Below are 15,234 nucleotides of genomic sequence, written 5' to 3' on the forward strand. Positions count from 1 at the left end.
GCACATAAAGGACTGATTACTCACTACCATGACTACAAATACAATCTTCACTTTTAGACTGTATTTTTCTGATTGTGTTGATTGTTAGTCCGAAACTCCAGCGAAGCTATGGACATGGCATCTTACCTACTCCGTTTAATAATAATCTACATTGTGTGTTTTCTCTTCAATCATTTTCATCATGTTGAATGTAATTTTATGAAGTGTCATTTTATTTATAATTAATAAATTAAGACAATAATTTGTTTATTTTCTATTTAAGTGCATGTCAAATGGGCACATTGTTCAATACTATAGGCCTACATTTATAAATTATGCCCATATTATAGCTAGGACTTAAAAATGTTTATCCATAAAACGATACAGGTTAGCATAGATAATTACTTGAACAATACTTGTAATTGTATATTCTAATTTCAAAACAATAACATCAACTGACCGCAGGTAATTGCGCAACTTGCAGAATATTAAAGGAAGATTACCGATATGTTTGCAGAATGATTTCTTTAATTTATCATCAATTACACGTAGGGGAAGGTGGGGCATAACGGAACACTTAACTTTGAGGATGCTCTGTGACGTCACCATAAGTAATATGACTGTAAAAATTATATATTCAGTTGAAGTTTGTATTTACCTTTAATATACCATTAACCAATATAACTTGAATCTTACAATTTTTTATAAAAATGAAGAAATATTTTCAACAAAAAAAATCCGTTTTGCCCCACTATCGGGGCAAAACGGAACCCCCCTATGGGGCAAAACGGCACCCTGGGTGCAAACTTATATTAGTTGTTCCATCGGTAGGCCCTAGTCCTAGTTATATGTAGGCCTTTATTCAGTTACAATATTAAGTGGGCCTACCATCTCTTTGGAGTGAGTGGTTAACTTCTTATAGGCCAAGTAGGCCTATAATATGTATGACCAATATTTGATTAGAAAGAAATATTCAGTAGGCCTACCATCTCTGTGGAGTAAGTGGTTAACTTTTAATCATTAATTCTATCTGTAGGTTTAGTTATATGTCTATGTTTCAGCGAAGTGTTTACCATGTTGGAGTAGGCCCCTAGATAACGCCTACATTTCCTTGAGTGAAGACAAGTTATGTCCAATTGGGGCAAAACGGAACCCATCTGTGGGACAAAACGCCCGGGGCAAAACGGAACCCTGTTCCGTTATGCCCCGCACCTAGGGTTCCGTTTTGCCCCATACCCGATTTTTTAGAAATTGGTTGCATGCATAATACATCGTAGCATATAGGCCAAGCACTTAATACAGCTCTTGGCTAGTACCTTCGTGTTTACAATATACACAATTATTTGGGAATCCGATATTAATGAAGTAAAATTTCAGCGCATTAAACATCTACATATCTTACACCAGACGGGTAGTAATTTTTTGACTCGATCTTGCTCGAATGTCAGTGGATTGTTTCAGATAAAATTTTTGTTGTAAATCCTCGTAGCCATGCTTGTGTTCCTCAATATAATTTGCATAGATGGCAGTATTGCCAAGGCCTATTTTTCCAGGTGGTTCCGTTTTGCCCCGAGGGTCCGTTATGCCCCACCTTCCCCTACATCATTATATTTTATGTCCCAAATATAATTTCAGACCATCTCTTGCCATCAAATACTATCAAAGAAAATAATATATCAAAAGCATTACTCATACTTCACATGGAATCAATACTCTCCCGGTCCATCCCTTTTTAAAGGGATTTTTATTAAAGAACAAAATGAGGATCATTCGGGGAGATATATTTAATTCGATCAGAATGCAAAGAGGAGTCCTTGCCCTCCTAAAAGAAAACTCCTGGCAACGCCACTGGGGAGTGGGAAAGTGAGGATAGATGAATATATGGAGGGAGGGGATGATATGGAGAGGTGGTGATGGTGGTGGTGGTGGGGGGGGGGGGGCTAGGGAGAGCAAACAGATAAAATGGGCTTGTGTCCTGATGGAAATATAAAATTGAATATATGAATACAAAAGCCACCTAAGTCCATACTTTGGCCAAATTGAGTTAAGCATGGGAAATTGTTGCTATACATAGGCCTGTCATATGCATGAAAGAACAACTCAAATTCATTCTCTGTGTCTATTGGGCATGTGAAAAATAGCATGTATGAAAGAATCACCCAATTCCATGATTTGAGTCTTGTAACACATTGATTGAAATCCAGTATGTATAAAAGTCCACTTGTAACACATTCATTGCTAGAGAATGACTTTTGAACAAAAAATGGGTTTAATAAAGGAAAGTGTGTGGTTTATATTACATGACAGAATGCTTATCAACATTATACATACCTGTGTGCTTTATTTTGTATTATCTTACTAGTGGTAATCTCATTCTAACATTGTTGTCTTTGTATATGATTCAAAAAACCACCTAAGTCCAAAATTTAAAATGAACCCCACGAAGTCCCTGAAATGCTAATCGTCATACCTAATACAGGTTAATCCACTCATTTGCACGTAAAACTTACCATATTGACCAGGTAGAGCTAACTGAAGGAATGAAAATGATACACGGGTTTTTCTCTCAAAATAACTTCGCATGGACTTAGGTGGCTTTTGTATTCATGTATTCAATTGACAAAGCTGACGTTTACTGGAATAATAATTGAGCTTTTATTATAATAATCCGGGACAATAATATAGGCATATCACAAGAATATTTAATTGAAACATGTTTAGAAGTATTATATTAGCGTATAGCTCATAACATAGGCCTAATTCCCATTGCATTGGCCATCGCCAAGAGATGTAATCCATGTTTATTCAAACTATTAAAGCGCCTATTGTAATAAGTGTTACCAACAAACCACTTCAGCAAACAAAAGGGAGAAATGTGATGCAGTCGCTTTTACATACCCTTCTTTTGATCACCCATTGATACACTTCCCCTAAACAACAAGACGCTGTTGGTACAGAAACCAATCTGACGTTCGCGTTGAAGTGAAGTTGAGCAAGAAATCGAATCGATATTTTTGAAGTTGCCGTTAAAGTTCCAGTAACTTCATTCCGCAAGCTCTCTATTGTCACGTAATCCTACATGTCTAACCCTTTATATATTTCATGTTAATATATTTCGTTTCCTGCCCGGTCTGTAATTATTTACGTGCCTTTAGAAATAATTTCTTCATTGTATACCATTAAATGTTCATTGTTGTTTGTGTTATATTTTTTCTTTCTCTAAATATCCGGTAAATTTTATACTTGTATAACATTGGTAATGTAAGATGTGTTGAGGGAGGAGCTGGTGGATCCATTTTGTATGTTTTTCTTTCCTACCTTCAGCTCAAAGTACAGGGAATAAAATTTACGGAAATATTTTTTAAAATGTTTTGAATACCAGTAAGTGAAGACCTGAGCGCAAGAAGACCGTAGTCCACTTGGCCCCTCAACATGTATACACTCAAGTTACGTATAGTTTCTTAGGGTTTTATAATGTTTTATACATTTTCAGGGTACAAAACAAATCTTTTACAACCTTTCATGCATGATGTTTTCACCCTGGAACATGTATTAAACATTATAAAATCCTAAGAAACTATACGTAACTTTAGTGTATACATGTTGAGGGGCCAAGTGGACTTACGGTCTTCTTGCGCTCAGGTCTTCAGTTGAGATCACTTATAGAATTGCTTCCAATTGAGAAAGGTAATGATTGCACTGCTCTTCCTTCAACATCTGAGGGAGATCTCAAGTTAGCTAATGACTGTTCATAATCAAATATATAATTATGTCACCGATAACAATATTTTGTACAAAGGTCAATCTGGCTTTCGTAATCACAACTCCCTGTACCATTGTGTATACTGCTCTCCTTTAAACAATTGAGAATGGAGTACAGATATTGATAATGGTAATTATGGTGGCGCAGTCTTTATCGATTTAAAGGCTTAATGTACGATTTCCTTGAAATTTTAAATTTGTCATTAGGGCCTATATACTCCAAATGCTGAAATAATACTAGTAATAATTATCGGGAATGGTTTCTGTCCATTTGGATCTTTTAGCGCGCTTTCGCCGCGAATGTCCTAGTGAAATCTAAAAACTTGGCCAGTTGAGTGCACATGCATACCCCATTCGCTACTTGCACGGTTCCGCCATTATGCACTATGTGCGGGAGAGCCTCGAACTGGCAGCATACATGAATGGGAATTGAACTAGTCATAACGTTCTGTGTAAGGTTACATAATTCTTCCTTTCATGTATGCTGCCAGTTCGAGGCTCTCCCCGCACATAGTGCATAATGGCGGAACCGTGCAAGTAGCGAATGGGGGTGTACCGCTCAGTCCGACACGCCGCTAGTCCGACACACCGCTAGTCCGACACGCCGCTGGTCCGAATCTGAAAAACACTTTTTTAGTCCGACACGCCGCTAGTCCGAATGTGAAATGCAATGCGCTAGTCCGACACACCGCTAGTCCGAATCTGAAAAACACTTTTTCAGTCCGACACTCCGCTAGTCCGAATATGAAAAACACTGCGCTAGTCCGAAACTGAAAAACACGGCGCTAGTCCGAATCGGGAAAACACTCCTTCAGTCCGACACTGCGCTAGTCCGAATTTAAAAAGCATACCGCTAGTCCGACACTGAAAACCATTGCGCTAGTCCGAATCTGAAAAGCACTTCGCTAGTCCGAATATGAAAAACACTGCGCTAGCCCGAATATTCGGACTAGCGCAGTGTTTCTCTGATTCGGACTAGCGCAGTGGTTCAAAGATTCTGACTAAAGCAGTGGTTTTCAATTTCGGACTAGCGCATTGCTTTTCAATTTCGGACTAGCGCTATGGTTTTCAGTTTCGGACTAGAGCCGTGTTTTTCAGATTCGGACTAGCGCAGTGTCGGACTGAAGGAGTATTTTCCAGATTCGGACTAACGCAGTGTATTTCAGATTCGGACTAGCGGCGTGTCGGACTGAAAAGTGCTTTTCAGATTCGGACTAGCGGCGTGTTTTTTAAAAAGTATGTAAACCACGCCGCTAGTCCGAATTTTTGTCTGACTAGCGGCGTGGTTTTCATAATTAAATTTCGGACTAGCGGCGTGTCGGACTGTTGCAGTGGTTTTCATTTTCGGACTAGCGCATGCTTTTTTCGGACTAGCGCCGTGCTTTTCATTTTCGGACTGACGCACCTCTAAGTATAGGGAATTTGTGTTGTCGGACTAGCGGCGTGTCGGACTAACGCCCTGTAGTTCAATAGTAGATGGTCAAAGCGATATTTTAGAAAAAAAACGCTAGCTCCAGATCACAATAAGGTTATTGAACAGTGTATAGAATAAGCCGGTCCCTGTAATTTTAGTCGTTAGCCGAAGCGATCAATGTTTAAAACATATTTTTGCAGTATCTCAGCAGAGACTAAGTTCGGTTTTATACATTAAGCGTGCATTGACAACCTACATTGAGACCCCTTGAAATGATGAAACATATATCGACACTGAATCCAGAGTTGCTCAGAGTGACACATGTTTTCAGTTATGAAGTATTGCAATGGACTTCTACCAGGAAAAATATGGATTTATACTAACGCAAGATACCTATCGGAAGAAAAATAACAACTACAGTGCAACGCTTGTGTTTGGCTATGATGTGTGAAATTTCGAGGAAAGGTGGCGAGTAGGAAATATTAAAATCAAGGAATTTATGCTAAAAAATTCCATAACATCAATTCTGTGGATATGACATATAAAAGCAAAACGCTGCACTAAAGTGGACGATTTGAACAGGATGCATGTACTAAATACACACACATTTGGGTTTCTTCGCGGACGGAGTGGGTGTAGAAGTCTTTTTCGTTAAAAAAAAGTGGAACATTTTTTTAATTTTTGATGGACAAAGTAGCAAGTAGAACTAGTGGCAAATGGTGGTCATAGACCACAAACCTAGCTGGGGCGTGTTGGTGTTGTGGAGGTATCTGATCCCTGCAAAATATTCCAAAAATGTTCCCCTGGTCATGAGGTTTGTTGTCACCAAGTTTGAGTCCCGTACTCCTTACAGATGTCCAGAAAATGCAATTTTAATATTTGACCCCAGATGACCTTTGACATGACCCCTGCAAATGTTCCCCTGGTCATCAACTTTGTTGTCACCGAGTTTGAGCACCGTACCCTTACATATGTCCAGAAAATTCATTTCTAAGATTTCATCTCTGCATGACCTTTGCCCTGACCCCTGTAAAATGTTCCCTGGTCATGAGATTTGTTGTCATTGAGTTTGAGCCCCATACCCCTTACAGATATTCAGAAAATGAAATTATAAGATTTGACCCCAGATAACCTTTGACCTGACCCCCGCAAAGTGTTCCAAAATGTTCTCCTGGTCATTAAGTTTGTTGTCACTAAGTTTGAGCCCGTACCCCTTACATATATCCAGGAAATGCATTTCTAAAATTTGACCTCTGCATGACCTTTGACCTGACCCATGCAAAATGTTTCCCTGGTCATGCGATTTGTTGTCACCGAGTTTGAGCCCCATACCCCTTACAGATGGCCAGATAATGCAATTTTAAGATATTACCCCTTTAATGACCTTTTACCCCAATTCTATATGCACGTTATAGGTGTGTGGTATAGCCGATGCATATATGCAAATGACGTCATTGTATTATATTATATATGGCAGAAGAAGCATTTTGAAGGTATTTGGTTAAATACCAGAAATGCCCCCTTAATGACCTTTGACCCCCATTCTGTTTAGACCCTATGGGCACTGGATATAGCTGATACATGTATGCAAGTTACGTAACTGTAGGGTGTAACATGTAGGAGGAGAAGCATTTTGAAATTTATTGCCAGAAAGAAGAAAGAGCGGATAGCATTACAGTACCTAGCTGGGGGTGTAACCGTGTAACCCCCCAGCTAGGTAAATAGGCGTTTCCATGCTTGCAAAATCATGATGAATTGTGTGCATAGACGATATCCATTAAGGCATTATTCATTACTCTAAAGTTGGAAGTAAGTACCGTAATTATCTATTTAGAGTCCTCAACATATCAAGGCGAACTTCTGGCGAAATCGACGCACAGCAAATTCATGAGATCTTCGTTGCCAAGTACGTGAGCGAATGCAACATCACATATACAAGCCTATTTACATAATTTCCTAAGACCTTACACAAGTGATCATGCTCAAATATAAAACTAGAGAGTTTGGTCATTGATATGCATCATCAATTTTGAACTTATGATCAATATTGCTAGGCAAAATTTCTGAACAATTTGAAAACAGATTGCTCGACCCCTTAATTAAGCTTTCCAAAAAGAAATGAGTTAATATACACGGTGCTTGAATTTAGTAACAAAATCAAACAGAATAAAACGGTTACAAACATAAGAATCCTTGGGCATTTACCTGAATTAAAGATGCACTGCGAAATTATATCCTACGGTGTTTATTTTCAGAAAAACAAAATATGAATGTGGCTACCTCATCAAATCTGAGGGATGGTGTTGTCAAAACATTACGTAACCTTAAAGGAACACTCCGGCAATCACAACATTTTGCCTCATGTTAGATTATAAAGCACGAATCACGTGCTTTATTTAAAACATACTCATATTGACCTTAAAAACAAATCATAAAAATAGCCGTCTCTCACCAGTCCACGCTATATTCAAATTTCCCGGGCACCAAAATTGCCTGTGGCATGGCAATTACGTCACAGTAACACAATGAAGGCTGACGACAATTGAGCACAAATAACCATGACATCATTGTCACATGCAATTTCGGCGCGGGAAATTTGAATATCGCGTGTTGAGAGCCGACTGTTTTTATTCGTTTTGAGGGTACTCGACTTTGGAAGTGACGGGGATGAGCGGACAGCAGTTCAATGAGAGCCTAGACACTAGGGGTATTTCGGTGAGAAGGTCCCGCATAAAGGGCGTCTTTTCGTGAGACTGGGGAAAATCCCGGGGGAAATCTTGCCCAAAAAGGGGGTATTTCAATGAGACTGGAAAAAATTTTGAGGTAAAAAATTAATTTTTGAATAAAACTATGTGATTCGTGCTTGATAATTGTTTTTCTAACATTCTTAAAAGACATAGGCGTATGTTGTGATTGCTGGAGTGTTCCTATGTGTAAAACTGGCACGGTGGCGCAGCGGTAAGGCCTCTACCTCGCATTCGGAGGTTGCGAGTTCGAGCCCCGGCGGTGCCATTGTGTTGTGCACTTGGGCAAGGCACTTTACCTCACTTGCCTCTCTCTACCCAGGGGTGAAATGGGGAGCTGTTAGGGATATTGTCCATTGAGCGCCGCCCAAAGGTATGAGCATGCCTTGGGCATTGTATGGCAGCTGACAATCATATTCTAACAACGGCGGAATAAATGTAAAGCGCTTTGATACATGTGAAATGTGCTATATAAATGTCAACATTTATTTTTTATTTATTTTTTTTTTGCCACTTACTATTTTTTATAGATTCTAAAATCACTGTGAGTATAATTATCATTTCAGATAAACAGTCATCAAAACGTTTTAAATGTTTACTGTTTTGTCAACACCTGAATGACATGTTAGGATGTTTTACACAAGTTTTCAAAAATGTTTTTTGAATATCATTAACGTTTTACTCCCTTTAAAATAATACTTTTATATTATATAAGCGGACATTTAAAGGTTTTCTGTCAAATGTTTTATGCTGATCATAGCCATAATGTTAATATAGATGGACATCGTATGCGTTTTGCGGCAGTGACCAAGCGTAGAGAGGAAACACCACGCCTCAAACAAAGTTCATTACCTTTATCTGAAAACCAAAAATCGACGTCGTGGATAACTCGAGAACGCCGTGAAGTTGTCGCAAGGAAATACGTCCGACTCCGGGGTCCGACTATAACTGACATTGCCGGCCAAAATAGGCTACAATCCGACGTTTTGCGAGCGTCTTGCCGCTGTTGCGTTTCCGTTCTCCGCAGCGATTGGTTGTTGTGGACTTTCAGTCGCTCCCGCAGTCGCTGTGGAGACCCTGGCAAAATTAGCCTCTGTCATGACTGTGTCTGCCACAACGGCAAAACGCTCGAAAGAGGTCAGGCTATATTTGACCTTAAGGTTATGCCCGGGGGTACTCGACTTTGGAAGTGACGGGGATGTGCGGACAGCAGTTCAATGAGAGCCTAGACACTAGGGGTATTTCGGTGAGAAGGTCCCGCATAAAGGGCGTCTTTTCATCCCGGGGAAATCTTACCCAAAAGGGGGTATTTCCATGAGACTGGAAAAAAATTTGAGGTAAAAATTAATTTTTCAAAAAGTCATCAAAATTTGATTTTTTTTTTTTTTTGAAAATTCGAAGAAAAATAATAAAAAAATTGTGGTCAGAGATTATCTGAAATTAGTTCAAAATTCTTGAAAACGGGGTCTTTTGGTGACAGGAAAACAACAAAGGAGTCATTGGGTGAGATGGAGTAAAACAAAAAGGGGGTCATTGGGTGAGAGGAAGTTGGATAAATGGGGTCAATGTGGCCGCACATCCCCGTCACCCATTTCAGTGACCCCCCGAAGTTATGTATGTTCACTTGTTGGTTGACTTTAATATTAAGATCACTTTCACAAAGTCATATCAGATTACATTTTGCAGAGATAAGAAAATTCTCCGGTACATGAATAATCGTCCCATGCCGTCTCAGATTGAGACCAGCCTATCTTGACGCAGTCCTGGTTGCTAGCCGCGTCATCTGGTTGCGGCGCTTCAAAGTTGTTGTAATGATAGTGTATTCCATCAGTCCATAGAAAATGACCCTCCGAAGCACCGTCCCGTTCGCATCAGTTAGTCCAATCCAAGTCTATAAAAGAAAAATGCAATATTATATTCAAAATAAACAGTTGGACTTGTTACAGACTTTGATGTTCCAGTGTCCAGTGATGGTCAGAACATCTGGGTCCTGTGTGATATCACGATACTCCTTTAAAGGAGGTCTCCGGCAATCATAACATTATGCCTTATATGTTAGAAAAATAATAAATAATAACATGAATCACGTGGTTTTATTTAAAACAAACTCATATTGATCATAAAAACGAATAAAAACAGTCGGCTCTCAACACGCGATATTCAAAATTCCCGCGCCGAAATTGTCTAAGTGCAATGACGTAATGGTTATTTGTGCTCCATTGTCGTCAGTCTTCATTGTATTACTGAGACGTCATTGCCACTCGACAATTTCGGCGCCCGGGAATTTTGAATATCGCGCGCTGAGAGACGGATGTTTTTATTCGTTTTGATGGTCACTATGTGTTTGTTTTAAATAAAACCACGTTTTTCGTGCTAGATAATTATTTTTCTTACCGTGATATAAGGCATAATGTTGTGATTGCCGGAGACGCCCTTTAAAGCCATATTATAACATTTCTTTAAAAATAGATTAGTATTCATTTTCAATAAAATGTTAGCATTTACTGTCAGATATGTCCCCTTTTAATTTTGAGCCGAACAAGTGAGGTAAAGCAAAGAAAATTGGAATTTACTACTAACGCCAATGCATGTTACTCCGGCGGTTGTAATACCATATGGTACGATCCTCTGGCGTATGTGTGTGCGTCTCCTGCACGCCGTGTACGTAGGTGGGTGTTGACATCGAATACGCGTTCGACTAATAATTTCCATCGTAATAATAAAACGCCGGTTCCGGCGGTTTATTCAAAATCTCAGATTTTGACAAAACTACAGCACCTAAAGTCTTGATTTTCGCAGAGAATCTTTGTTTACTAAAGTACATTACAATCGTGTAAAACCTGAATTTTAAAAAATTTGGAGGGCGTTCTCCTCAGCAAATGTTATAATATGGCTTTAAATGATTAATCCATCTGTGAGGTCAAATTGTGGCAAAAATGCATTGGAGAAAATCCCCAAAAATCAGTAGCGTAGCCAAAAATGAAAGAAAAAAGTGCCCCTCTGATAAAAAAAATAAAAGAGAAAATCAAGAGGGCAAAGGAAAAGAAAAAGGGCAAGGAGCCCTTTTCTACCAAAATTCAGCCCGAAAATACAAAATTTTTGCGCGCTACGCGAGCACATTGTAAAAATAAAGCCCGTTCTAGCCTGATAATGGCCAAAAATAGTGTAAAATACCAAATTTTTGCGCGCTACGCGCGCACATCATCCCAATAAAGCCTTTTGTCTCTATGTATTGTATGATGCAACTAATTTTTTTCGTCTGTGCCCCCGAAATTTTATTTTGCCCCCCCCCCCCCTGACCAAAAAGGCTGGTTACGCCCCTGCCAAAAATGGTTGTTTTTTTCGGGCAACGTAACAAACCCCACTATTTTACTATACACATGACCATGGTCGTTAAGGTTAGCAACTATTTGAAACTGTTGTGATTTGGTAGTTCACAGCATCTTGCGAATTGTAGTGAACTTTCGCAAATCACATCACAGCTAGCGTGTAAGAATTCAAATATCACAGATATACTTTTGTAGTTTCGGAGTTATGTTGTAAAGTGGGCTGAAACAACGACACTTTTGTAAAACGTACATAACTCATTAACAGCAATAATTCAAGCAAGTTTTCAAAGTTTGCCTATATGATTTGTAATTGTATATTGAATGAACTTGTGCAAAGCATCAAAGTGTAATTTTTCAATATATGATTGATTTAAATAAAATTTAATGAAAATCTATTTTTGTGGGGGGGGGGCTGTTAGGGGTGGTGCCATAATTATGTGTACCCCGGGTGGTGAATTAATGGGGGCAAAGATTTTTGGCAGGCCAAAAGGGAGGGCAAGCATTTTTTGGCAGGTCGAAAGGGGGGGCAAGCAATTTTTGGCACAGATATTTTGGGCACAATTTTTATATTACGCCCTAAAAAGGTGTAGGAAAACGTTAGGAACACGTTCAAATATGCAAAATTTCCTGCTCGCTGCTGCGCTCGCATTATATGATAAGACAATTTAAGCTTTTAAAATTCAGGTTCCCAAAAATCTTGCTGTGTAAGGGGGGGGCAAAGATTTTTGGCACATCATAAGGGGGGGCAAAGATTTTTGGCACGGCCAGAGGGGGGGTAAGCGATTTTTGGCAGACCATTTTGAGAATTCACCATCCCGGTGTACACATAATTATTGCACCACCCCTTAAGCTTCGACCAACAATACCTCGTCTACCCTTAAATGGCATGTAGGCCATATCATTTATAGCCAAATATCGAATTTTGATCATTATGTCTTTTTAAAACACGTTCTTGTGTTTGTTGTGACAACCCAATATACCGTAAAACTTCGTCTACAAGCATTATAGTGTTTTTTATTAAAGCTAAATTAATTCGAAACAAGTGGAATATGCCAATACAATAGCTTGGTCTTAGAACAATACTTGTTTGTATATGCTTGGATCCGTAATTTATTTGCTCAAACTCCATAATGGCGCCTGGATTAATGGAGCTTTCATCAGAAGCACTCTATGTGCTTGTAGACGAGGTTTTACGGTATTATAAGATGCTCATGATAACGCATGAGAGTGGCAATGTAAATACTATTTAAAAAGCATAATAAAAGGGAATAAAATAGACCTACTAACCGGTACTCCGCCGATATATCCACCCAGAATATGATTTTCTTCATCTGAACGAATACTGGACAATTCTCCTCCTAAATCCTGGCAATAAAGACGAGCATTATCCCAGGACTTCTTGAAGGCAAAATGACGGTAGCAGAACCCATTGAATCCTAGCCAATTCATCGGGCAACATGTTTGATCGCAACCCCCGGCGTCTGTCGCGGAGACTGCAACGACAGCGACTACCAAACAAAGTAACAAGCTCTTGTTAAGGCTCATGATGGCTGTATTTTGTAGAATTTTGGAAATCAGGTAAAGTTAACTCTCAAAAGTTGCAGGTTCTATGCAGTAATAAAGCGAGTCTCTTATCTAGTTTCAAAGTCGTTCCAGCACATGGAGTCTTATAGGACTGTTTTAGTTGCTGCGTGCTACAGAAAAGAAAAATCTTACACCGAAGTAGATCCTATTACCAATATTTGGAATCCACGTAGTACAATAATTTGTCCAATCAAAATGATGCACATATAAGAGGTCTGGCCAATCAGACTCTACAGACAGATGGAGATGTTTGACCTCTATTTTGCGTTTAGGTAAGGGGTGGTACAATAATTATGTGTACCCCGGGGTGGTGAATTCTCAAAATGGTCTGCCAAAATCGCTTGCACCCCCTTTGGCCGTGCCAAAACATCTTTGCCCCCCCCTTTCGACGTGCCAAAAAGCCTTTGTCCCCCCCCTTTTGATGTGCCAAAAATCTTTGCCCCCCTTTACACATGTAAGATGTTTGGAAACCTGAATTTAAAACCTCAATGACCTTATATTTGCGAACACAGGATATTTGAATGTGTTCATTCCTACACCTTTTTAGGGCGTAATATAGAAACGGTGCCCAAAATATCTGTGCCAAAAATCGCTTGCCCCCCTTTTCGACCTGCCAAAATCGCTTGACCCTCCCTTTCGGCCTGCCACAAATGCTTGCCCTCCCCCCCCTCATTTTTGGCCTGCCAAAAAACCTTTGCCCCCTATAATTCACCACCCCGGGGGTACACATAATTATTGCATCACCCCTAAAGGACTGTGCAATATTTTATTTATGAGGCCTGGGGTAAAATAGGTCTATTCAAATGGCGTACCACAAATTGCTCCCCCGCCTCTCAGACTGCCAAAATTTGCTTTTTTAGGTCAAAATTGGGGAAGTTAACGAAGTTCAAAAACGGTGAAAGTTTTGGACAAATTTGTTGAATGTTCAAATACAGATTTAAAACCGTTTTAACCATTAAACGAATGTTTAAATCTCTGAAAGTATGAGTGGCAAAAATTAACTTAGTTTACAAGTTGACCAGGTAAACGTTCATTTTAAGCTAAAGTAATACATATTAGACCCGCCGACAACGGGAGGCGGGGTACGGTGAGGAGGGGAGGAAACCTTAGGAGTGGGTGGGTAGCTCAAGTTCAGAACTAGTCAGATATTGATTATTTTTTTCTGCTATGACTATGAGGCTTGCAAATTATATTAGCTCAAAACTACTCCGACGCAACGTTTCCCTCGTTTATCATTAAAATTTATGTCAAGAATAGAGAGGCCCAGGTGAATAGCGTAAATTATTGTTTGAAGGCTTAAAACTTAAACTTATGACCCTATAAAATGCATAAGCAGCTATAAAGCATTCTTTTATTCACATCCATCAAACATGTACAGTCAAATCATTAAAAAACAATATTAAAGTTAACAAGAATTAGGTTAGTATGGGTGTACTAGTATTAGAACGAGTTCTAAGAAATAGGAATTGGCAATTTTGAGTAAACAATCTATAAGAAAGGTGACTCTAAAAGATATTAATAGGCATAACTTTAACTTCATGTGTTTCAAAGGTTTATAATAGGATTATCGCCCAAATAGTGTCAAAATTGGTAGAGGAAAATAATATCCTCACCAGAGTGAAGTCCAAGGTAGTTTTCGTAAAGATAGGCGATGTGAAGATCATATCTTTACTGTTAGAAGCATGGGAAAAATACGTTCATGGCTTTTCTAGACTTCAAAAAGGCCTTTGACACTGTTTGGCGGGATGGCCTATATAGCAGCCAAGAATATTGACATTGATGGTAGCTTTCTGAACATTCTGATGAACATGTATAAAAATGTTAAAAGTAAAGTTCATTTCCAAGACATAGAAACAGATTTCTTTAGTGTGGACATGGATACTACTTCCATGGCTTGGATGAAGGAGTTAAACAAGGATGTGTACTCTCTCCTCTTATTTTCTGTATATATATAAACGAACTTGAAGAGATGATTAAGTCTAAAGGAATTTGATTATGTTTTTATAGTATTCTGTGTTTTCTATAGCCTAATTGTTTGCTTGTATGTAGGCTATATATTGTATTTTGTTAACTTATTTATTTTATACTTTGTATTAAATATATGTGAACGCACCGTCGGATCGAGTGCCGCTGTTGCAAAAGCGTAACAATTTTTAAAATACCATAATCTGTATTTTATACGAATTAAGGTATAGGACATTTTTTGTTTTTACTATAGCCCCCGAATGAAATGTTTTAATTATGTTTGTACTCCCTCATACCTCAGGTAACATTCTGTATGAATTTTACATCCGAACTAAGTACTATTCTTTTTTATGGGCATAATAGTGTCTAAAGTGGCCCAAAATGCAAAATGAGGGTTTTTCAATATTGCCGTCCATATTTTCTATTCATCACCCCCATAGACTTTACGTGTAAAATA

General features: G+C 38.9%; 1 long non-coding RNA gene across 1 annotated transcript; it reads right to left on the reverse strand.

The window, feature by feature from the left end:
* Positions 1–9,268: 9,268 nt before the first annotated feature.
* Positions 9,269–13,100, reverse strand: LOC140170367 (uncharacterized). The gene is made up of 2 exons (XR_011861532.1): positions 12,516–13,100; positions 9,269–9,790 (listed from the first exon to the last, which is right to left on the reverse strand). It is a non-coding gene; the product is annotated as an uncharacterized lncRNA (long non-coding RNA).
* Between the last annotated feature and the right edge of the window lie 2,134 nt (positions 13,101–15,234).

This window comes from Amphiura filiformis, chromosome 14 (genome assembly GCF_039555335.1).
Source record: "Amphiura filiformis chromosome 14, Afil_fr2py, whole genome shotgun sequence".
Classification (NCBI taxonomy): domain Eukaryota; kingdom Metazoa; phylum Echinodermata; class Ophiuroidea; order Amphilepidida; family Amphiuridae; genus Amphiura; species Amphiura filiformis.